Source organism: Camelus dromedarius, unplaced genomic scaffold, assembly GCF_036321535.1.
Source record: "Camelus dromedarius isolate mCamDro1 unplaced genomic scaffold, mCamDro1.pat HAP1_SCAFFOLD_120, whole genome shotgun sequence".
NCBI classification, from domain to species: Eukaryota; Metazoa; Chordata; class Mammalia; order Artiodactyla; family Camelidae; genus Camelus; species Camelus dromedarius.
Window position 1 is genome coordinate 2,845,654 of NW_026989819.1, and position 25,220 is coordinate 2,870,873.

Consider the following 25,220-nt stretch of genomic DNA (forward strand, 5'->3'; position numbering starts at 1 on the left):
TACAGCAACCCGTTCCCTTTCTGCTAGATGAACGAACGTCTCTCCACATGCTCAGTTCTGAGTGATAAGTGTGTGTGAAAGCCGTCCTTCACCTAGCTTGTTGGGAACACAAAGTTTCTTTTCAGTTGCAAACTCCACTCCATACATATATATGGGGAGGTACTAGCTCCAACCAGGTTTTACAGTGAAAACTGCAGGAACTTCAAACCGGCACTAGGAAACAGACTGAGAAACCAGAGTAAAAGTTTCTCCGGCAACCTGTTCCTTTGTGCTAGATGAACGAACGTCTCTCCACATGCTCAGTTCTGAGAGATGTGTGTGTGTGAAAGCCGTCCTTCACATAGCTTTTTGGGAACATAAAGTTTCTTTACATTTGTAAACTCCACTCCATACATATATAAGTGGAGGTACTAGCTCCAACTCGGTTTTACAGTGAAAACTGCAGGAACTTCAAACCGGAACTAGGAAACAGACTGAGAAACCAGAGTAAAAGTTTCTCCTGCAACCCGTTCCTTTGTGCTAGATGAACGAAAGTCTCTCCACATGCTCAGTTCTGAGAGATAAGTGTGTGTGAAAGCCGTCCTTCACCTAGCTTGTTGGGAACACAAAGTTTCTTTTCAGTGGCAAACTCCACTCCATACATATATATATGGGGAGGTACTAACTCCAACCAGGTTTTACAGAGAAAACTGCAGGACCTTCAAACCGGCACTAGGAAACAGACTGAGAAACCAGAGTAAAAGTTTCTCCTGCAACCCATACCCTTTGTGCTAGATGAACGAACGTCTCTCCACATGCTCAGTTCTGAGAGATAAGTGTGTGTGAAAGCCGTCCTTCACCTAGATTGTTGGGAACACAAAGTTTCTTTTCAGTTGCAAACTCCACTCCATACATATATATGGGGAGGAACTAGCTCCAACCAGGTTTTACAGTGAAAACTGCAGGAACTTCAAAACGGCACTAGAAAACAGACTGAGAAACCAGAGTAAAAGTTTCTCCTGCAAACCGTTCCCTTTTTGCTAGATGAACGAACGTCTCTCCACATGCTCAGTTCTGAGAGATAAGTGTGTGTGAAAGCCGTACTTCAACTAGCTTGTTGGGAACACAAAGTTTCTTTTCAGTTGCAAACTCCACTCCATACATATATAAGGGGAGGTACTAGCTGCAACCAGGTTTTACAGTGAAAACTGCAGGAACTTCAAACCGGCACTAGGAAACAGACTGAGAAACCAGAGTAAAAGTTTCTCCTGCAACCCGTTCCCTTTCTGCTAGATGAACAAACGTCTCTCCACATGCTCAGTTCTGAGAGATGTGTGTGTGTGAAAGCCGTCCTTCACTTAGCTTGTTGGGAACACAAAGTTCCTTTTCAGTTGCAAACTCCACTCCATACATATATATGGGGAGGTACTAGCTCCAAATCGGTTTTACAGTGAAAACTGCAGGAACTTCAAACCGGCACTAGGAAACAGACTGAGAAACCAGAGTAAAAGTTTCTCCTGCAACCCGTTCTCTTTGTGCTAGATGAACGAACGTCTCTCCACATGCTCAGTTCTGAGAGATAAGTGTGTGTGAAAGCCGTCCTTCACCTAGCTTGTTGGGAACACAAAGTTTCTATTCAGTTGCAAACTCCACTCCATACATATATAAGGGGAGGTACTAGCTCCAACCAGGTTTTACAGTGAAAACTGCAGGAACATCAAACCGGCACTAGGAAACAGACTGAGAAACCAGAGTAAAAGTTTCTCCTGCAACCTGTTCCATTTGTGCTAGATGAACGAACGTCTCTCCACATGCTCAGTTCTGAGAGATAAGTGTGTGTGAAAGCCGTCCTTCACCTAGCTGGTTGGGAACACAAACTTTCTTTTCAGTTGAAAAGTCCACTCAATACATATATAAGGGTAGGTATTAGCTCCAACCAGGGTTTAAAGTGAAAACTGCAGGAACTTCAAACCGGCACTAGGAAACAGACTGAGAATCCAGAGTAAAAGTTTCCCCTGCAACCCGTTCATTTTGTGCTAGATGAACGAACCTCTCTCCACATGCTCAGTTCTGAGAGATAATTGTGTGTGAAAGCCGTACTTCACCTAGCTTGTTGGGAACACAAAGTTTCTTTTCAGTTGCAAACTCCACTCCATACATATATATGGGGAGGTACTAGCTCCAAATCGGTTTTACAGTGAAAACTGCAGGAACTTTAAACCGGCACTAGGAAACAGACTGAGAAACCAGAGTAAAAGTTTCTCCTGCAACCCGTTCTCTTTGTGCTAGATGAACGAACGTCTCTCCACATGCTCAGTTCTGAGAGATAAGTGTGTGTGAAAGCCGTCCTTCACCTAGCTTGTTGGGAACACAAAGTTTCTATTCAGTTGCAAACTCCACTCCATACATATATAAGGGGAGGTACTAGCTCCAACCAGGTTTTACAGTGAAAACTGCAGGAACATCAAACCGGCACTAGGAAACAGACTGAGAAACCAGAGTAAAAGTTTCTCCTGCAACCCGTTTCATTTATGCTAGATGAACGAACGTCTCTCCACATGCTCAGTTCTGAGAGATAAGTGTGTGTGAAAGCCGTCCTTCACCTAGCTGGTTGGGAACACAAACTTTCTTTTCAGTTGAAAAGTCCACTCAATACATATATAAGGGTAGGTAGTAGCTCCAACCAGGTTTTACAGTGAAAACTGCAGGAACTTCAAACCGGCACTAGGAAACAGACTGAGAATCCAGAGTAAAAGTTTCCCCTGCAACCCATTCATTTTGTGCTAGATGAACGAACCTCTCTCCACATGCTCAGTTCTGAGATATAAGTGTGTGTGAAAGCCGTACTTCACCTAGCTTGTTGGGAACACAAAGTTTCTTTTCAGTTGCAAACTCCACTCCATACATATATATGGGGAGGTACTAGCTCCAACCAGGTTTTACAGTGTAAACTGCAGGAACTTCAAACCGGCACTAGGAAACAGACTGAGAAACCAGAGTAAAAGTTTCTCCGGCAACCTGTTCCCTTTGTGCTAGATGAACGAACGTCTCTCCACATGCTAAGTTCTGAGAGAAGTGTGTGTGTGAAAGCCGTCCTTCACCAAGCTTTTTGGGAACATAAAGTTTCTTTACATTTGTAAACTCCACTCCATACATATATATGGGGAGGTACTAGCTCCAACTCGGTTTTACAGTGAAAACTGCAGGAACTTGAAACCGGCAATAGGAAACAGACTGAGAAACCAGAGTAAAAGTTTCTCCTGCAACCCGTTCCCTTTGTGCTAGATGAACGAACGTCTCTCCACATGCTCAGTTCTGAGAGATAAGTGTGTGTGAAAGCCGTCCTTCACCTAGATTGTTGGGAACACAAAGTTTCTTCTCAGTTGCAAACTCCACTCCATACATATATATATGGGGAAGTACTAGCTCCAAACAGGTTTTACAGTGAAAACTGCAGGAACTTCTAACCGGCACTAGGAAACAGAATGAGAAACCAGAGTAAAAGTTTCTCCTTCAACCCGTTCCCTTTGTGCTAGATGAACGAACGTCTCTCCACATGCTCAGTTCTGAGAGATAAGTGTGAGTGAAAGCCGTCCTTCACCTAGCTTCTTGGGAACACAAATTTTCTTTTCAGTTGCAAACTCCACTCCATACATATATATGGGGAGGTACTAGCTCCAACCAGGTTTTACAGTGAAAACTGCAGGAACTTCAAACCGGCACTAGGAAACAGACTGAGAAACCAGAGTAAAAATTTCTCCTGCAACCCGTTCCCTTTGTGCTAGATGAACGAACGTCTCTCCACATGCTCAGTTCTGAGAGATAAGTGTGTGTGAAAGCCGTCCTTCACCTAGCTTCTTGGGAACACAAAGTTTCTTTTCAGTTGCAAACTCCACTCCATACATATATATGGGGAGATACTAGCTCCAAATCTTTTTTACAGTGAAAACTGCAGGAACTTCAAACCGGCACTAGGAAACAGACTGAGAAACCAGAGTAAAAGTTTCTCCTGCAACCCGTTCCCTTTGTGCTAGATGAACGAACGTCTCTCCACATGCTCAGTTCTGAGAGATAAGTGTGTGTGAAAGCCGTCCTTCACCTTGCTGGTTGGGAACACAAATTTTCTTTTCAGTTGCAAACTCCACTCCATACATATATAAGGGGAGGTACTAGCTCCAAACAGGTTTTACAGTGTAAACTGCAGGAACTTCAAACCGGCACTAGGAAACAGACTGAGAAACCAGAGTAAAAGTTTCCCCTGCAACCCGTTCCTTTTGTGCTAGATGAACGAACGTCTCTCCACATGCTCAGTTCTGAGAGATAAGTGTGTATGAAAGCCGTCCTTCACCTAGCTTGTTGGGAACACAAAGTTTCTTTTCAGTTGCAAACTCCAATCCATACATATATATGGGGAGGTACTAGCTCCAACTCGGTTTTACAGTGAAAACTGCAGGAACTTCAAACCGGCACTAGGAAACAGACTGAGAAACCAGAGTAAAAGTTTCTCCGGCAACCTGTTCCCTTTGTGCTAGATGAACGAACGTCTCTCCACATGCTCAGTTCAGAGAGTTGTGTGTGTGTGAAAGCCGTCCTTCACCTAGCTTTTTGGGAACATAAAGTTTCTTTACATTTGTAAACTCAACTCCATACATATATATGGGGAGGTACTAGCTCCAACTCGGTTTTACAGTGAAAACTGCAGGAACTTCAAACCGGCAATAGGAAACAGACTGAGATACCAGAGTAAAAGTTTCCCCTGCAACCCGTTCCCTTTGTGCTAGATGAACGAAAGTCTCTCCACATGCTCAGTTCTGAGAGATAAGTGTGTGTGAAAGCCGTCCTTCACCTAGCTTGTTGGGAACACAAAGTTTCTTTTCAGTTGCAAACTCCACTCCATACATATATATGGGGAGGTACTAGCTCCAACCAGGTTTTACAGTGTAAACTGCAGGAACTTGAAACCGGCACTAGGAAACAGACTGAGAAACCAGAGTAAAAGTTTCTCCGGCAACCCGTTCCCTTTGTGCTAGATGAACGAACGTCTCTCCACATGCTAAGTTCTGAGAGAAGTGTGTGTGTGAAAGCCGTCCTTCACCAAGCTTTTTGGGAACATAAAGTTTCTTTACATTTGTAAACTCCACTCCATACATATATATGGGGAGGTACTAGCTCCAAATCGGTTTTACAGTGAAAACTGCAGGAACTTGAAACCGGCACTAGGAAACAGACTGAGAAACCAGAGTAAAAGTTTCTCCTGCAACCCGTTCCCTTTGTGCTAGATGAACGAACGTCTCTCCACATGCTCAGTTCTGAGAGATAAGTGTGTGTGAAAGCCGTCCTTCACCTAGATTGTTGGGAACACAAAGTTTCTTCTCAGTTGCAACTCCACTCCATACATATATATATGGGGAGGTACTAGCTCCAAACAGGTTTTACAGTGAAAACTGCACGAACTTCAAACCGGCACTAGGAAACAGACTGAGAAACCAGAGTAAAAGTTTCTCCTGCAACCCGTTCCCTTTGTGCTAGATGAACGAACGTCTCTCCACATGCTCAGTTCTGAGAGATAAGTGTGAGTGAAAGCCGTCCTTCACCTAGCTTCTTGGGAACACAAATTTTCTTTTCAGTTGCAAACTCCACTCCATACATATATATGGGGAGGTACTAGCTCCAACCAGGTTTTACAGTGAAAACTGCAGGAACTTCAAACCGGCACTAGGAAAAAGACTGAGAAACCAGAGTAAAAATTTCTTCTGCAACCCATTCCCTTTCTGCTAGATGAACGAACGTCTCTCCACATGCTCAGTTCTGAGAGATAAGTGTGTGTGAAAGCCGTCCTTCACCTAGCTTCTTGGGAACACAAAGTTTCTTTTCAGTTGCAAACTCCACTCCATACATATATAAGGGGAGGTACTAGCTCCAACCAAGTTTTACAGTGAAAACTGCAGGAACTTCAAACCGGCACTAAGAAACAGACTGAGAAACCAGAGTAAAAGTTTCTCCTGCAATCTGTTCACTTTGTGCTAGATGAACGAACGTCTCTCCACATGCTCAGTTCTGAGAGATTTGTGTGTGTGAAAGCCGTCCTTCACCTAGCTTGTTGGGAACACAAAGTTTCTTTTCAGTTGCAAACTCCACTCCATACATATATATGGGGAGATACTAGCTCCAAATCGGTTTTACAGTGAAAACTGCAGGAACTTCAAACCGGCACTAGGAAACAGACTGAGAAACCAGAGTAAAAGTTTCTCCTGCAACCCGTTCCCTTTGTGCTAGATGAACGAACGTCTCTCCAAATGCTCAGTTCTGAGAGATAAGTGTGTGTGAAAGCCGTCCTTCACCTAGCTTGTTGGGAACACAAATTTTCTTTTCAGTTGCAAACTCCACTCCATACATATATAAGGGGAGGTACTAGCTCCAAACAGGTTTTACAGTGAAAACTGCAGGAACTTCAAACCGGCACTAGGAAACAGACTGAGAAACCAGAGTAAAAGTTTCCCCTGCAACCCGTTCCTTTTGTGCTAGATGAACGAACGTCTCTCCACATGCTCAGTTCTGAGAGATAAGTGTGTGTGAAAGCCGTCCTTCACCTAGCTTGTTGGGAACACAAAGTTTCTTTTCAGTTGCAAACTCCAAACCATACATATATATGGGGAGGTACTAGCTCCAACTCGGTTTTACAGTGAAAACTGCAGGAACTTCAAACCGGCACTAGGAAACAGACTGAGAAACCAGAGTAAAAGTTTCTCCGGCAACCTGTTCCCTTTGTGCTAGATGAACGAACGTCTCTCCACATGCTCAGTTCTGAGAGATGTGTGTGTGTGAAAGCCGTCCTTCACCTAGCTTTTTGGGAATATAAAGTTTCTTTACATTTGTAAACTCCACTCCATACATATATATGGGGAGGTACTAGCTCCAACTCGGTTTTATAGTGAAAACTGCAGGAACTTCAAACCGGCAATAGGAAACAGACTGAGATACCAGAGTAAAAGTTTCCCCTGCAACCCGTTCCTTTTGTGCTAGATGAACGAATGTCTCTCCACATGCTCAGTTCTGAGAGATAAGTGTGTGTGAAAGCCGTCCTTCACCTAGCTTGTTGGGAACACAAAGTTTCTTTTCAGTTGCAAACTACACTCCATACATATATATATGGGGAGGTACTAGCTCCAAACAGGTTTTACAGTGAAAACTGCAGGAACTTCAAACCGGCACTAGGAAACAGACTGAGATACCAGAGTAAAAGTTTCTCCCGCAACCCGTTCCATTTGTGCTAGATGAACGAACGTCTCTCCACATGCTCAGTTCTGAGAGATAAGTGTGTGTGAAACCCGTCCTTCAACTAGCTTGTTGATAACACAAAGTTTCTTTTCAGTTGCAAACTCCACTCCATAAATATATATGGGGAGGTACTAGCTCCAACCAGGTTTTACAGTGAAAACTGCAGGAACTTCAAACCGGCACTAGGAAACAGACTGAGAACCCAGAGTAAATATTTCTCCTGCAACCCGTTCCCTTTCTGCTAGATGAACGGACGTCTCTCCACATGCTCAGTTCTGAGAGATAAGTGTGTGTGAAAGCCGTCCTTCACCTAGCTTGTTGGGAAAACAAAGTTTCTTTTCAGTTGCAAACTCCACTCCATAAATATATATGGGGAGGTACTAGCTCCAAACAGGTTTTACAGTGAAAACTGCAGGAACTTCAAACCGGCACTAGGAAACAGACTGAGAAACCAGAGTAAAAGTTTCTCCTGCAACCCGTTCCCTTTCTGCTAGATGAACGAACGTCTCTCCACATGCTCAGTTCTGAGAGATAAGTGTGTGTGTAAGCCGTCCTTCACCTAGCTTGTTGGGAACACAAAGTTTCTTTTCAGTTGCAAACTCCACTCCATAAATATATATGGGGAGGTACTAGCTCCAACTCGGTTTTACAGTGAAAACTGCAGGAACTTCAAACCGGCACTAGGAAACAGACTGAGAAACCAGAATAAAAGTTTCTCTTGCAATCTGTTCCCTTTGTGCTAGATGAACGAACGTCTCTCCACATGCTCACTTCTGAGAGATGTGTGTGTGTGAAAGCCGACCTTCGCCTAGCTTGTTGGGAACACAAAGTTACTTTTCAGTTGCAAACTCCACTCCGTACATATATATGGGGAGGTACTAGCTCCAAATCGGTTTTACAGTGAAAACTGCAGGAACTTCAAACCGGCAGTAGGAAACAGACTGAGAAACCAGAGTAAAACTTTCTCCTGCAACCCGTTCCATTTCTGCTAGATGAACGAACGTCTCTCCATATGCTCAGTTCTGAGAGATATGTGTGTTTGAAAGCCGTCCTTCACCTAGCTTGTTGGGAACACAAAGTTTCTTTTCAGTTGCAAACTCCACTCCATACATATATATGGGGAGGTTCTAGCTCCAAATCGATTTTACAGTGAAAACTGCAGGAACTTCAAACCGGCACTAGGAAACAGACTGAGAAACCAGAGTAAAAGTTTCTCCTGCAATCCGTTCCCTTTGTGCTAGATGAACGAACGTCTCTCCACATGCTCAGTTCTGAGAGATAAGTGTGTGTGAAAGCCGTCCTTCACCTAGCTGGTTGGGAACACAAAGTTTCTTTTGAGTTTAAACATCACTCCATACATATATATTTGTAGGTACTAGCTCCAACCAGGTTTTACAGTGAAAACTGCAGGAACTTCAAACCGGCACTAGGAAACAGACTGAGAAACCAGAGTAAAAGTTTCTCCTGCAACCCGTTCCCTTTCTGCTAGATGAACGAACGTCTCTCCACATGCTCAGTTCTGAGAGATAAGTGTGTGTGAAAGCCGTCCTTCACCTATCTTGTTGGGAACACAAAGTTTCTTTTCAGTTGCAAACTCCACTCCATACATATATATGGGGAGGTACTAGCTCCAACCAGGTTTTACAGTGAAAACTGCAGGAACTTCAAACCGGCACTAGGAAACAGGCTAAGAAACCAGAGTAAAAGTTTCTCCTGCAACCTGTTCCCTTTGTGCTAGATGAACGAACGTTTCTCCACATGCTCAGTTCTGAGAGATAAGTGTGTGTGAAAGCCGTACTTCACCCAGCTTGTTGGGAACACAAAGTTTCTTTTCAGTTGCAAACTCCACTCCATACATATATATGGGGAGGTACTAGCTCCAACCAGGTTTTACAGTGAAAACTGCAGGAACTTCAAACCGGCACTAGGAAACAGACTGAGAAACCAGAGTAAAAGATTCTCCTGCAACCTGTTCCTTTGTGCTAGATGAACGAACGTCTCTCCACATGCTCAGTTCTGAGAGATGTGTGTGTGTGAAAGCCGTCCTTCACCTAGCTTGTTGGGAACACAAAGTTTCTTTTCAGTTGCAAACTCCACTCCATACATATATATGGGGAGGTACTAGCTCCAACTCGGTTTTACAGTGAAAACTGCAGGAAATTCAAACAGGCACTAGGAAACAGACTGAGAAACCAGAGTAAAAGTTTCTCCTGCAACCCGTTCCCTTTGTGCTAGATGAACGAACGTCTCTCCACATGCTCAGTTCTGAGAGATAATTGTGTGTTAAATCCGTCCTTCACCTAGCTTGTTGGGAACACAAAGTTTCTTTTCAGTTGCAAACTCCACTCCGTAAATATATATGGGGAGGTACTAGCTGCAACTCTGTTTTACAGTGAAAACTGCAGGAACTTCAAACCGGCACTAGGAAACAGACTGAGAAACCAGAGTAAAATTTTTCCTGCAACCCGTTCCCTTTGTGCTAGATGAACGAACGTATCTCCACATGCTCAGTTCTGAGATATAAGTGTGTGTGAAATCCGTCCTTCACCTAGCTTGTTGGGAACACAAAGTTTCTTTTCAGTTGCAAACTCCTCTCCATATATATATATGGGGAGGTACTAGCTCCAAATCGGTTTTACACTGAAAACTGCAGGAACTTCAAACCGGCACTAGGAAACAGACTGAGAAACCAGAGTAAAAGTTACTCCTGCAACCCGTTCCCTTTCTGCTAGATGAACGATCGTCCCTCCACATGCTCAGTTCTGAGAGATATGTGTGTGTGAAAGCCGTCTTCCACGTAGCTTGTTGGGAACACAAAGTTTCTTTTCAGTTGCAAACTCCACTCCATACATATATATGGGGAGGTTCTAGCTCCAACTCGGTTTTACAGTGAAAACTGCAGGAACTTCAAACCGGCACTAGGAAACAGACTGAGAAACCAGAGTAAAAGTTTCTCCTGCAACCCGTTCCCTTTTTGCTAGATGAACGAACGTCTCTCCACATGCTCAGTTCTGAGAGATAAGTGTGTGTGAAAGCCGTCCTTCACATAGCTTGTTGGGAACACAAAGTTTCTTTTCAGTTGCAATCCCCACTCCATACATATATATGGGTAGGTACTAGCTCCAACCAGGTTTTACAGTGAAAACTGCAGGAACTTCAAACCGGCACTAGGAAACAGACTGAGAAACCAGAGTAAAAGTTTCTCCTGCAACCCTTTCACTTTCTGCTAGATGAACGAACGTCTCTCCACATGCTCAGTTCTGAGAGATGTGTGTGTGTGAAAGCCGTCCTTCAACTAGCTTGTTGGGAACACAAAGTTTCTTTTCAGTTGCAAACTCCACTCCATAAATATATATGGGGAGGTACTAGCTCCAACTCGGTTTTACAGTGAAAACTGCAGGAACTTCACACCGGCACTAGGAAACAGACTGTGAAACCAGAGTAAAAGTTTCTCCTGCAACCCGTTCCCTTTGTGCTAGATGAACGAACGTCTCTGCACATGCTCAGTTCTGAGAGATAAGTGTGTGTGAAAGCCGTCCTTCACCAAGCATGTTGGGAACACAAAATTTCTTTTTAGTTGCAAACCCCACTCCATACATATATATGGGGAGGTACTAGCTCCAACAAGGTTTTACAGTTAAAATTGCAGGAACTTCTAACCGGCACTAGGAAACAGACTGAGAAACCAGAGTAAAAGTTTCTCCTGCAACCTGTTCCCTTTGTGCTAGATGAACGAACGTCTCTCCACATGCTCAGTTCTGAGAGATAAGTGTGTGTGAAAGCCGTCCTTCACCTTGCTTGTTGGGAACACAAAGTTTCTTTTCAGTTGCAAACTCGACTCCATACATATATATGGGGAGGTACTAACTCCAACTCTAATTTAAAGTGAAAATTGCTGCAACTTCAAACCGGCACTAGGAAACAGACTGAGAAACTAGAGTAAAAGTTTCTCCTGCAAACCGTTCCCTTTGTGCTAGATGAACGAACGTCTCTCCACATGCTCAGTTCTGAGAGATAAGTGTGTGTGAAAGCCGTCCTTCACCTAGCTTGTTGGGAACACAAAGTTTCTTTTCAGTTGCAAACTCCACTCCATACATATATATGGGGAGGTACTAGCTCCAACCAGGTTTTACAGTGAAAACTGAAGGAACTTCAAACTGGCACTAGGAAACAGACTGAGAAACCAGAGTAAAAGTTTCTCCTGCAACCCGTTCCCTTTGTGCTAGATGAACGAACGTCTCTCCACATGCTCAGTTCTGAGAGATAAGTGTGTGTGAAAGCCGTCCTTCACCTAGCTTGTTGGGAACACAAAGTTTCTTTTCAGTTGCAAACTCCACTCCATACATATATATGGGGAGGTACTAGATGCAACTCGATTTTACAGTGAAAACTGCAGGAACTTCAAACCGGCACTAGGAAACAGACTGAGAAACCAGAGTAAAAGTTTCTCCTGCAACCCTTTCCCTTTCTGCTAGATGAACGAACGTCTCTCCACATGCTCAGTTCGGAGAGATGTGTGTGTGTGAAAGCCGTCCTTCAACTAGCTTGTTGGGAACACAAAGTTTCTTTTCAGTTGCAAACTCCACTCCATAAATATATATGGGGAGTTACTAGCTCCAACTCGGTTTTACAGTGAAACATGCAGGAACTTCACACCGGCACTAGGAAACAGACTGAGAAACCAGAGTAAAAGTTTCTCCTGCAACCCGTTCCCTTTGTGCTAGATGAACGAACGTCTCTCCACATGCTCAGTTCTGAGAGATAATTGTGTGTGAAAGCCGTCCTTCACCCAGCTTGTTGGGAACACAAAGTTTCTTTTCAGTTGCAAACTCCACTCCATACATATATATGGGGAGGTACTAGCTGCAACTCGGTTTTACAGTGAAAACTGCAGGAACTTCAAACCGGCACTAGGAAACAGACTGAGAAACCAGAGTAAAAGTTTCTCCTGCAACCCGTTCCCTTTGTGCTAGATGAACGAACGTCTCTCCACATGCTCAGTTCTGAGAGATAAGTGTGTGTGAAAGCCGTCCTTCACCTAGGTTGTTGGGAACACAAAGTTTCTTTTCAGTTGCAAACCCCACTCCATACATATATATGGGTAGGTACTATCTCCAACCAGATTTTACAGTGAAAACTGCAGGAACATCAAACCGGCACTAGGAAACAGACTAAGAAACCAGAGTAAAAGTTTCTCCTGCAACCCTTTCCCTTTCTGCTAGATGAACGAACGTCTCTCCACATGCTCAGTTCTGAGAGATAAGTGTGTGTGAAAGCCGTCCTTCACCTAGCTTGTTGGGAACACAAAGTTTCTTTTCAGTTGCACACTCCACTCCATACATATATATGGGGAGGTACTAGCTCCAACTCGGTTTTACAGTGAAAACTGCAGGAACTTCAAACCGGCACTAGGAAACAGACTGTGAAACCAGAGTAAAAGTTTCTCCTGCAACCCTTTCCCTTTGTGCTAGATGAACGAACGTCTCTCCACATGCTCAGTTCTGAGAGATAAGTGTGTGTGAAAGCCGTCCTTCACCTAGCTTGTTGGGAACACAAAGTTTCTTTTCAGTTGCAAACTCCAATCCATACATATATAAGGGGAGGTACTAACTCCAAAAATGTTTTACAGTGAAAACTGCAGGAACTTCAAACCGGCACTAGGAAACAGACTGAGAAAACAGAGTAAAAGTTTCTCTTGCAATCTGTTCCCTTTGTGCTAGATGAACGAACGTCTCTCCACAGGCTCACTTCTGAGAGATGTGTGTGTGTGAAAGCCGACCTTCGCCTAGCTTGTTGGGAACACAAAGTTACTTTTCAGTTGCAAACTCCACTACATACATATATATGGGGAGGTACTAGCTCCAAATCGGTTTTACAGTGAAAACGGCAGGAACTTCAAACCGGCAGTAGGAAACAGACTGAGAAACCAGAGTAAAACTTTCTCCTGCAACCCGTTCCATTTCTGCTAGATGAACGAACGTCTCTCCACATGCTCAGTTCTGAGAGATAAGTGTGTGTGAAAGCCGTCCTTCACCTAGCTTGTTGGGAACACAAAGTTTCTTTTCAGTTGCAAACTCCACTCCATACATATATATGGGGAGGTTCTAGCTCCAAATCGAATTTACAGTGAAAACTGCAGGAACTTCAAACCGGCACTAGGAAACAGACTGAGAAACCAGAGTAAAAGTTTCTCCTGCAATCCGTTCCCTTTGTGCTAGATGAACGAACGTCTCTCCACATGCTCAGTTCTGAGAGATAAGTGTGTGTGAAAGCCGTCCTTCACCTAGCTGGTTGGGAACACAAAGTTTCTTTTCAGTTGTAAACTTCACTCCATACATATATATTTGGAGGTACTAGCTCCAACCAGGTTTTACAGTGAAAACTGCAGGAACTTCATACCGGCACTAGGAAACAGACTGAGAATCCAGAGTAAAAGTTTCTCCTGCAACCCGTTCCCTTTCTGCTAGATGAACGAACGTCTCTCCACATGCTCAGTTCTGAGAGATAAGTGTGTGTGAAAGCCGTCCTTCACATAGCTTGTTGGGAACACAAAGTTTCTTTTCAGTTGCAAACTCCACTCCATACATATATATGGGGAGGTACTAGCTCCAACCAGGTTTTACAGTGAAAACTGCAGGAAATTCAAACCGGCACTAGGAAACAGACTAAGAAACCAGAGTAAACGTTTCTCCTGCAACCTGTTCCCTTTGTGCTAGATGAACGAACGTTTCTCCACATGCTCAGTTCTGAGAGATAAGTGTGTGTGAAAGCCGTACTTCACCCAGCTTGTTGGGAACACAAAGTTTCTTTTCAGTTGCAAACTCCACTTCATAAATATATATGGGGAGGTACTAGCTCCAACCAGGTTTTACAGTGAAAACTGCAGGAACTTCAAACCGGCACTAGGAAACAGACTGAGAAACCAGAGTAAAAGATTCTCCTGCAACCTGTTCCTTTGTGCTAGATGAACGAACGACTCTCCACATGCTCAGTTCTGAGAGATGTGTGTGTGTGAAAGCCGTCCTTCACTAAGCTTTTTGGGAACATAAAGTTTATTTTCATTTGTAAACTCCACTCCATACATATATATGGGGAGGTACTAGCTCCAACTCGGTTTTACAGTGAAAACTGCTGGAACTTCAAACCGGCACTAGGAAACAGACTGAGAAACTAGAGAAAAGTTTCTCCTGCAACCCGTTCCCTTTGTGCTAGATGAACGAACGTCTCTCCACATGCTCAGTTCTGAGAGATGTGTGTGTGTGAAAGCCGTCCTTCACCTAGCTTGTTGGGAACACAAAGTTTCTTTTCAGTTGCAAACTCCACTCCATACATATATATGGGGAGGTACTAGCTCCAACTCGGTTTTACAGTGAAAACTGCAGGAAATTCAAACAGGCACTAGGAAACAGACTGAGAAACAAGAGTAAAAGTTTCTCCTGCAACCCGTTCCCTTTGTGCTAGATGAACGAACGTCTCTCCACATGCTCAGTTCTGAGAGATAATTGTGTGTTAAAGCCGTCCTTCACCTAGCTTGTTGGGAACACAAAGTTTCTTTTCAGTTGCAAACTCCACTCCGTAAATATATATGGGGAGGTACTAGCTGCAACTCGGTTTTACAGTGAAAACTGCAGGAACTTCAAACCGGCACTAGGAAACAGACTGAGAAACCAGAGTAAAAGTTTCTCCTGCAACCCGTTCCCTTTGTGCTAGATGAACGAACGTCTCTCCACATGCTCAGTTCTGAGATATAAGTGTGTGTGAAATCCGTCCTTCACCTAGCTTGTTGGGAACACAAAGTTTCTTTTCTTTTGCAAACTCCTCTCCATATATATATATGGGGAGGTACTAGCTCCAAATCGGTTTTACACTGAAAACTGCAGGAACTTCAAACCGGCACTAGGAAACAGACTGAGAAACCAGAGTAAAAGTTTCTCCTGCAACCCGTTCCCTTTCTGCTAGATGAACGAACGTCTCTCCACATGCTCAGTTCTGAGAGATGTGTGTGTGTGAAAGCCGTCCTTCAACTAGCTTGTTGGGAACACAAAGTTTCTATTCAGTTGCAAACTCCACTCCATAAATATATATGGGGAGGTACTAGCTCCAACTCTGTTTTACAGTGAAAACTGCAGGAACTTCAAACCGGCACTAGGAAACAGACTGAGAAACCAGAGTAAAAGTTTCTCTTGCAATCTGTTCCCTTTGTGCTAGATGAACGAACGTCTCTCCACATGCTCACTTCTGAGAGATGTGTGTGTGTGAAAGCCGACCTTCGCCTAGCTTGTTGGGAACACAAAGTTACTTTTCAGTTGCAAACTCCACTCCGTACATATATATGGGGAGGTACTAGCTCCAAATCGGTTTTACAGTGAAAACTGCAGGAACTTCAAACCGGCAGTAGGAAACAGACTGAGAAACCAGAGTAAAACTTTCTCCTGCAACCCGTTCCATTTCTGCTAGATGAACGAACGTCTCTCCACATGCTCAGTTCTGAGAGATAAGTGTGTGTGAAAGCCGTCCTTCACCTAGCTTGTTGGGAACACAAAGTTTCTTTTCAGTTGCAAACTCCACTCCATACATATATATGGGGAGGTTCTAGCTCCAAATCGATTTTACAGTGAAAACTGCAGGAACTTCAAACCGGCACTAGGAAACAGACTGAGAAACCAGAGTAAAAGTTTCTCCTGCAATCCGTTCCCTTTGTGCTAGATGAACGAACGTCTCTCCACATGCTCAGTTCTGAGAGATAAGTGTGTGTGAAAGCCGTCCTTCAACTAGCTTGTTGGGAACACAAAGTTTCTTTTCAGTTGCAAACTCCACTCCATAAATATATATGGGGAGGTACTAGCTCCAAATCGGTTTTACAGTGAAAACTGCAGGAACTTCAAACCGGCAGTAGGAAACAGACTGAGAAACCAGAGTAAAACTTTCTCCTGCAACCCGTTCCATTTCTGCTAGATGAACGAACGTCTCTCCATATGCTCAGTTCTGAGAGATATGTGTGTGTGAAAGCCGTCCTTCACCTAGCTTGTTGGGAACACAAAGTTTCTTTTCAGTTGCAAACTCCACTCCATACATATATATGGGGAGGTTCTAGCTCCAAATCGATTTTACAGTGAAAACTGCAGGAACTTCAAACCGGCACTAGGAAACAGACTGAGAAACCAGAGTAAAAGTTTCTCCTGCAATCCGTTCCCTTTGTGCTAGATGAACGAACGTCTCTCCACATGCTCAGTTCTGAGAGATAAGTGTGTGTGAAAGCCGTCCTTCACCTAGCTGGTTGGGAACACAAAGTTTCTTTTAAGTTGTAAACTTCACTCCATACATATATATTTGGAGGTACTAGCTCCAACCAGGTTTTACAGTGAAAACTGCAGGAACTTCAAACCGGCACTAGGAAACAGACTGAGAAACCAGAGTAAAAGTTTCTCCTGCAACCCGTTCCCTTTGTGCTAGATGAACGAACGTCTCTCCACATGCTCAGTTCTGAGAGATAAGTGTGTGTGAAAGCCGTCCTTCACCTAGCTTGTTGGGAACACAAAGTTTCTTTTCAGTTGCAAACTCCACTCCATACATATATATGGGGAGGTACTAGCTCAAACCAGGTTTTACAGTGAAAACTGCAGGAACTTCAAACCGGCACTAGGAAACAGGCTAAGAAACCAGAGTAAAAGTTTCTCCTGCAACCTGTTCCCTTTGTGCTAGATGAACGAACGTTTCTCCACATGCTCAGTTCTGAGAGATAAGTGTGTGTGAAAGCCGTACTTCACCCAGCTTGTTGGGAACACAAAGTTTCTTTTCAGTTGCAAACTCCACTCCATACATATATATGGGGAGGTACTAGCTCCAACCAGGTTTTACAGTGAAAACTGCAGGAACTTCAAACCGGCACTAGGAAACAGACTGAGAAACCAGAGTAAAAGATTCTCCTGCAACCTGTTCCTTTGTGCTAGATGAACGAACGACTCTCCACATGCTCAGTTCTGAGAGATGTGTGTGTGTGAAAGCCGTCCTTCACTAAGCTTTTTGGGAACATAAAGTTTATTTTCATTTGTAAACTCCACTCCATACATATATATGGGGAGGTACTAGCTCCAACTCGGTTTTACAGTGAAAACTGCAGGAACTTCAAACCGGCACTAGGAAACAGACTGAGAAACTAGAGAAAAGTTTCTCCTGCAACCCGTTCCCTTTGTGCTAGATGAACGAACGTCTCTCCACATGCTCAGTTCTGAGAGATGTGTGTGTGTGAAAGCCGTCCTTCACCTAGCTTGTTGGGAACACAAAGTTTCTTTTCAGTTGCAAACTCCACTCCATACATATATATGGGGAGGTACTAGCTCCAACTCGGTTTTACAGTGAAAACTGCAGGAAATTCAAACAGGCACTAGGAAACAGACTGAGAAACAAGAGTAAAAGTTTCTCCTGCAACCCGTTCCCTTTGTGCTAGATGAACGAACGTCTCTCCACATGCTCAGTTCTGAGAGATAATTGTGTGTTAAATCCGTCCTTCACCTAGCTTGTTGGGAACACAAAGTTTCTTTTCAGTTGCAAACTCCACTCCGTAAATATATATGGGGAGGTACTAGCTGCAACTCGGTTTTACAGTGAAAACTGCAGGAACTTCAAACCGGCACTAGGAAACAGACTGAGAAACCAGAGTAAAATTTTTCCTGCAACCCGTTCCCTTTCTGCTAGATGAACGAACGTCTCTCCACATGCTCAGTTCTGAGAGATAAGTGTGTGTGAAAGCCGTCCTTCACCTAGCTTGTTGGGAACACAAAGTTTCTTTTCAGTTGCACACTCCACTCCATACATATATATGGGGAGGTACTAGCACCAACTCGGTTTTACAGTGAAAACTGCAGGAACTTCAAACCGGCACTAGGAAACAGACTGTGAAACCAGAGTAAAAGTTTCTCCTGCAACCCTTTCCCTTTGTGCTAGATGAACGAACGTCTCTCCACATGCTCAGTTCTGAGAGATAAGTGTGTGTGAAAGCCGTCCTTCACCTAGCTTGTTGGGAACACAAAGTTTCTTTTTAGTTGCAAACCCCCCTCCATACATATATATGTTGAGGTACTAGCTCCAACCAGGTTTTACAGTGAAAATTGCAGGAACTTCAAACCGGCACTAGGAAACAGACTGAGAAACCAGAGTAAAAGTTTCTCCTGCAACCTGTTCCCTTTGTGCTAGATGAACGAAAGTCTCTCCACATGCTCAGTTCTGAGAGATAAGTGTGTGTGAAAGCCGTACTTCACCTAGCTTGTTGGGAACACAAAGTTTCTTTTCAGTTGCAAACTCCACTCCATACATATATATGGGGAGGTACTAGCTCCAAATCGGTTTTACAGTGAAAACTGCAGGAACTTCAAACTGGCACTAGGAAACAGACTGAGAAACCAGAGTAAAAGTTTCTCCTGCAACCTGTTCCCTTTATGCTAGATGAACGAAAGTCTCTCCACATGCTCAGTTCTGAGAGATAAGTGTGTGTGAAAGCCGTCCTTCACCCAGCTTGTTGGGAACACAAAGTTTCTTTTCAGTTGCAAACTCCACTCCATACATATATATGGGGAGGTACTAGCTGCAACTCGGTTTTACAGTGTAAACTGCAGGAACTTCAAACCGGCACTAGGAAACAGACTGAGAAACCAGAGTAAAAGTTTCTCCTGCAACCCGTTCCCTTTCTGCTAGATGAACGATTGTCTCTCAACATGCTAAGTTCTGAGAGGTAAGTGTGTGTGAAAGCCGTCCTTCACCTAGCTTGTTGGGAACACAAAGTTTCTTTTCAGTTGCAAACTCCACTCCATACATATATATGGGGAGATACTAGCTCCAAATCGGTTTTACAGTGAAAACTGCAAGAACTTCAAACCGGCACTAGGAAACAGACTGAGAAACCAGAGTAAAAGTTTCTCCTGCAAACCGTTCCCTTTCTCCTAGATTAACGAACGTCTCTCCACATTCTCAGTTCTGAGAGATAAGTGTGTGTGAAAGCCGTCCTTCACCTAGGTTGTTGGGAACACAAAGTTTCCTTTCAGTTGCAAACCCCACTCCATACATATATATGGGTAGGTACTATCTCCAACCAGGGTTTACAGTGAAAACTGCAGGAACTTCAAACCGGCACTAGGAAACAGACTGAGAAACCAGAGTAAAAGTTTCTCCTGCAACCCTTTCCCTTTCTGCTAGATGAACGAACGTCTCTCCACATGCTCTGTTCTGAGAGATAAGTGTGTGTGAAAGCCGTCCTTCAACTAGCTTGTTGGGAACACAAAGTTTCTTTTCAGTTGCAAACTCCACTCCATACATATATATGGGGAGGTACTAGCTCCAAATCGGTTTTACAGTGAAAACTGCAGGAACTTCAAACTGGCACTAGGAAACAGACTGAGAAACCAGAGTAAAAGTTTCTCCTGCAACCCGTTCCCTTTGTGCTAGATGAACGAACGTCTCTCCACATGCTCAGTTCTGAGAGATAAGTGTGTGTGAAAGCCGTCCTTCACCCAGCTTGTTGGGAACACAAAATTTCTTTTCAGTTGCAAACTCCACTCCATACATATATAATGAAGGTACTAGCTCCAACCAGGTTTTACAGTGAAAACTGCAGGAACTTCAAACCGGCACTAGGAAACAGACTGAGAAACCAGAGTAAAAGTTTCTCCTGCAACCCGTTCCCTTTGTGCTAGATGAACGAACGTCTCTCCACATGCTCAGTTCTGAGAGATAAGTGTGTGTGAAAGCCGTCCTTCACCTAGCTTGTTGGGAACACAAAGTTTCTTTTCAGTTGCAAACTCCACTCCATACATATATATATGGGGAGGTACTAGCTCCAAACAGGTTTTACAGTGAAAACTGCAGGAACTTCAAACCGGCACTAGGAAACAGACTGAGAAACCAGAGTAAAAGTTTCTCCTGCAACCCGTTCCCTTTGTGCTAGATGAACGAACGTCTCTCCACATGCTCAGTTCTGAGAGATAAGTTTGTGTGAAAGCCGTCCTTCACCTAGCTTGTTGATAACACAAAGTTTCTTTTCAGTTGCAAACTCCACTCCATAAATATATATGGGGAGGTACTAGCTCCAAACAGGTTTTACAGAGAAAACTGAAGGAACTTCTAACCGGCACTAGGAAACAGACTGAGAAACCAGAGTAAAAGTTTCTCCTGCATCCCGTTCCCTTTCTGCTAGATGAACGAACGTCTCTCCACATGCTCAGTTCTGAGAGATAAGTGTGTGTGTAAGCCGTCCTTCACCTAGCTTGTTGGGAACACAAAGTTTCTTTTCAGTTGCAAACTCCAATCCATACATATATAAGGGGAGGTACTAACTCCAAACATGTTTTACAGTGAAAACTGCAGGAACTTCAAACCGGCACTAGGAAACAGACTGAGAAACCAGAGTAAAAGTTTCTCCTGCAAACCGTTCCCTTTGTGCTAGATGAACGAAAGTCTCTCCACATGCTCAGTTCTGAGAGATAAGTGTGTGTGAAAGCCGTCCTTCACCTAGCTTGTTGGGAACACATAGTTTCTTTTCAGTTGCCAACTCCACTCCATACATATATATATGTGGAGGTACTAGCTCCAAACAGGTTTTACAGTGAAAACTGCAGGAACTTCAAACCGGCACTAGGAAACTGACTGAGAAACCAGAGTAAAAGTTTCTCCTGCAAACCGTTCCCTTTGTGCTAGATGAACGAACGTCTCTCCACATGCTCAGTTCTGAGAGATAAGTGTGTGTGAAAGCCGTCCTTCACCTAGCTTGTTGATAACACAAAGTTTCTTTTCAGTTGCAAACTCCACTCCATAAATATATATGGGGAGGTACTAGCTCCAAACAGGTTTTACAGTGAAAACTGCAGGAACTTCAAACCGGCACTAGGAAACAGACTGAGATACCAGAGTAAAAGTTTCTCCTGCAACCCGTTCCCTTTCTGCTAGATGAACGAACGTCTCTCCACATGCTCAGTTCTGAGAGATAAGTGTGTGTGTAAGCCGTCCTTCACCTAGCTTGTTGGGAACACAAAGTTTCTTTTCAGTTGCAAACTCCAATCCATACATATATAAGGGGAGGTACTAACTCCAAACATGTTTTACAGTGAAAACTGCAGGAACTTCAAACCGGCACTAGGAAACAGACTGAGAAACCAGAGTAAAAGTTTCTCTTGCAATCTGTTCCCTTTGTGCTAGATGAACGAACGTCTCTCCACATGCTCAGTTCTGAGAGATGTGTGTGTGTGAAAGCCGACCTTCGCCTAGCTTGTTGGGAACACAAAGTTACTTTTCAGTTGCAAACTCCACTCCGTACATATATATGGGGAGGTACTAGCTCCAAATCGGTTTTACAGTGAAAACTGCAGGAACTTCAAACTGGCAGTAGGAAACAGACTGAGAAACCAGAGTAAAACTTTCTCCTGCAACCCGTTCCCTTTCTGCTAGATGAACGAACGTCTCTCCACATGCTCAGTTCTGAGAGATAAGTGTGTGTGAAAGCCGTCCTTCACCTAGCTTGTTGGGAACACAAAGTTTCTTTTTAGTTGCAAACTCCACTCCATACATATATATGGGGAGGTACTAGCTCCAAATCGGTTTTACAGTGAAAACTGCAGGAACTTCAAACCGGCACTAGGAAACAGACTGAGAAACCAGAGTAAAAGTTTCTCCTGCAATCCGTTCCCATTGTGCTAGATGAACGAACGTCTCTCCACATTCTCAGTTCTGAGAGATAAGTGTGTGTGAAAGCCGTACTTCACCTAGCTGGTTGGGAACACAAAGTTTCTTTTCAGTTGTAAACTTCACTCCATACATATATATTTGGATGTACTAGCTCCAACCAGGTTTTACAGTGAAAACTGCAGGAACTTCAAACCGGTACTAGGAAACAGACTGAGAAACCAGAGTAAAAGTTTCTCCTGCAACCCGTACCCTTTCTGCTAGATGAACGAACGACTCTCCACATGCTCAGTTCTGAGAGATGTGTGTGTGTGAAAGCCGTCCTTCACTAAGCTTTTTGGGAACATAAAGTTTATTTTCATTTGTAAACTCCACTCCATACATATATATGGGGAGGTACTAGCTCCAACTCGGTTTTACAGTGAAAACTGCTGGAACTTCAAACCGGCACTAGGAAACAGACTGAGAAACCAGAGTAAAAGTTTCCCTGCAACCCGTTCCCTTTGTGCTAGATGAACGAACGTCTCTCCATATGCTCAGTTCTGAGAGATAATTGTGTGTTAAAGCCGCCCTTCACCTAGCTTGTTGGGAACACAAAGTTTCTTTTCAGTTGCAAACTCCACTCCATAAATATATATGGGGAGGTACTAGCTGCAACTCGGTTTTACAGTGAAAATTGCAGGAACTTCAAACCGGCACTAAGAAACAGACTGAGAAACCAGAGTAAAAGTTTCTCCTGCAACCCGTTCCCTTTGTGCTAGATGAACGAACGTCTCTCCACATGCTCAGTTCTGAGATATAAGTGTGTGTGAAATCCGTCCTTTACCTAGCTTGTAGGGTACACAAAGTTTCTTTTCAGTTGCAAACTCCTCTCCATATATATATATGGGGAGGTACTAGCTCCAAATCGGTTTTACACTGAAAACTGCAGGAACTTCAAACCGGCACTAGGAAACAGACTGAGAAACCAGAGTAAAAGTTTCTCCTGCAACCCGTTCCCTTTCTGCTAGATGAACGATCGTCCTTCCACATGCTCATTTCTGAGAGATAAGTGTGTGTGAAAGCCGTCTTCCACCTAGCTTGTTGGGAACACAAAGTTTCTTTTCAGTTGCAAACTCCTCTCCATACATATATATGGGGAGGTTCTAGCTCCAACTCGGTTTTACAGTGAAAACTGCAGGAACTTCAAACCGGCACTAGGAAACAGACTGAGAAACCAGAGTAAAAGTTTCTCCTGCAACCCGTTCCCTTTGTGCTAGATGAACGAACGTCTCTCCACATGCTCAGTTCTGAGAGATAAGTGTGTGTGAAAGCCGTCCTTCATATAGCTTGTTGGGAACACAAAGTTTCTTTTCAGTTGCAATCCCCACTCCATACATATATATGGGTAGGTACTAGCTCCAACCAGGTTTTACAGTTAAAACTGCAGGAAATTCAAACCGGCACTAGGAAACAGACTGAGAAACCAGAGTAAAAGTTTCTCCTGCAACCCTTTCCTTTTCTGCTAGATGAACGAACGTCTCTCCACATGCTCAGTTCTGAGAGATGTGTGTGTGTGAAAGCCGTCCTTCAACTAGCTTGTTGGGAACACAAAGTTTCTTTTCAGTTGCAAACTCCACTCCATAAATATATATGGGGAGGTACTAGCTCCAACTCGGTTTTACAGTGAAAACTGCAGGAAATTCACACCGGCACTAGGAAACAGACTGTGAAACCAGAGTAAAAGTTTCTCCTGCAACCCGTTCCCTTTGTGCTAGATGAACGAACGTCTCTGCACATGCTCAGTTCTGAGAGATATGTGTGTGTGAAAGCCGTCCTTCACCAAGCTTGTTGGGAACACAAAATTTCTTTTTAGTTGCAAACCCCACTCCATACATATATATGGGGAGGTACTAGCTCCAACAAGGTTTTACAGTTAAAATTGCAGGAACTTCTAACCGGCACTAGGAAACAGACTTAGAAACCAGAGTAAAAGTTTCTCCTGCAACCTGTTCCCTTTGTGCTAGATGAACGAACGTCTCTCCACATGCTCAGTTCTGAGAGATAAGTGTGTGTGAAAGCCGTCCTTCACCTTGCTTGTTGGGAACACAAAGTTTCTTTTCAGTTGCAAACTCGACTCCATACATATATATGGGGAGGTACTAACTCCAACTCTAATTTAAAGTGAAAATTGCTGCAACTTCAAACAGGCACTAGGAAACAGACTGAGAAACTAGAGTAAAAGTTTCTCCTGCAAACCGTTCCCTTTGTGCTAGATGAACGAACGTCTCTCCACATGCTCAGTTCTGAGAGATCAGTGTGTGTGAAAGCCGTCCTTCACCTAGCTTGTTGGGAACACAAAGTTTGTTTTCAGTTGCAAACTCCACTCCATACATATATATGGGGAGGTACTAGCTCCAACCAGGTTTTACAGTGAAAACTGCAGGAACTTCAAACTGGCACTAGGAAACAGACTGAGAAACCAGAGTAAAAGTTTCTCCTGCAACCCGTTCCCTTTGTGCTAGATGAACGAACGTCTCTCCACATGCTCAGTTCTGAGAGATAAGTGTGTGTGAAAGCCGTCCTTCACCTAGCTTGTTGGGAACACAAAGTTTCTTTTCAGTTGCAAACTCCACTCCATACATATATATGGGGAGGTACTAGATGCAACTCGGTTTTACAGTGAAAACTGCAGGAACTTCAAACCGGCACTAGGAAACAGACTGAGAAACCAGAGTAAAAATTTCTCCTGCAACCCGTTCCCTTTGTGCTAGATGAACGAACGTCTCCCAACATGCTCAGTTCTGAGAGATGTGTGTGTGTGAAAGCCATTCTTCACCTAGCTTGTTGGGAACACAAAGTTTCTTTTCAGTTGCAAACTCCACTCCATACATATATATGGGGAGGTACTAGATCCAAATCGGTTTTACAGTGAAAACTGCAGGAACTTCAAACCGGCACTAGGAAACAGACTGAGAAACAAGAGTAAAAGTTTCTCCTGCAACCCGTTCCCTTTGTGCTAGATGAATGAACGTCTCTCCACATGCTCAGTTCTGAGAGATAAGTGTGTGTGAAAGCCGTCCTTCACCTAGCTTGTTGGGAACACAAAGTTTCTTTTCAGTTGCAAACTCCACTCCATACATATATATGGGGAGGTACTAGCTCCACATCGGTTTTACAGTGAAAACTGCAGGAACTTCAAACCGGCACTAGGAAACAGACTGAGAAACCAGAGTAAAAGGTTCTCCTGCAACCCGTTCCCTTTGTGCTAGATGAACGAACGTCTCTCCACATGCTCAGTTCTGAGATATAAGTGT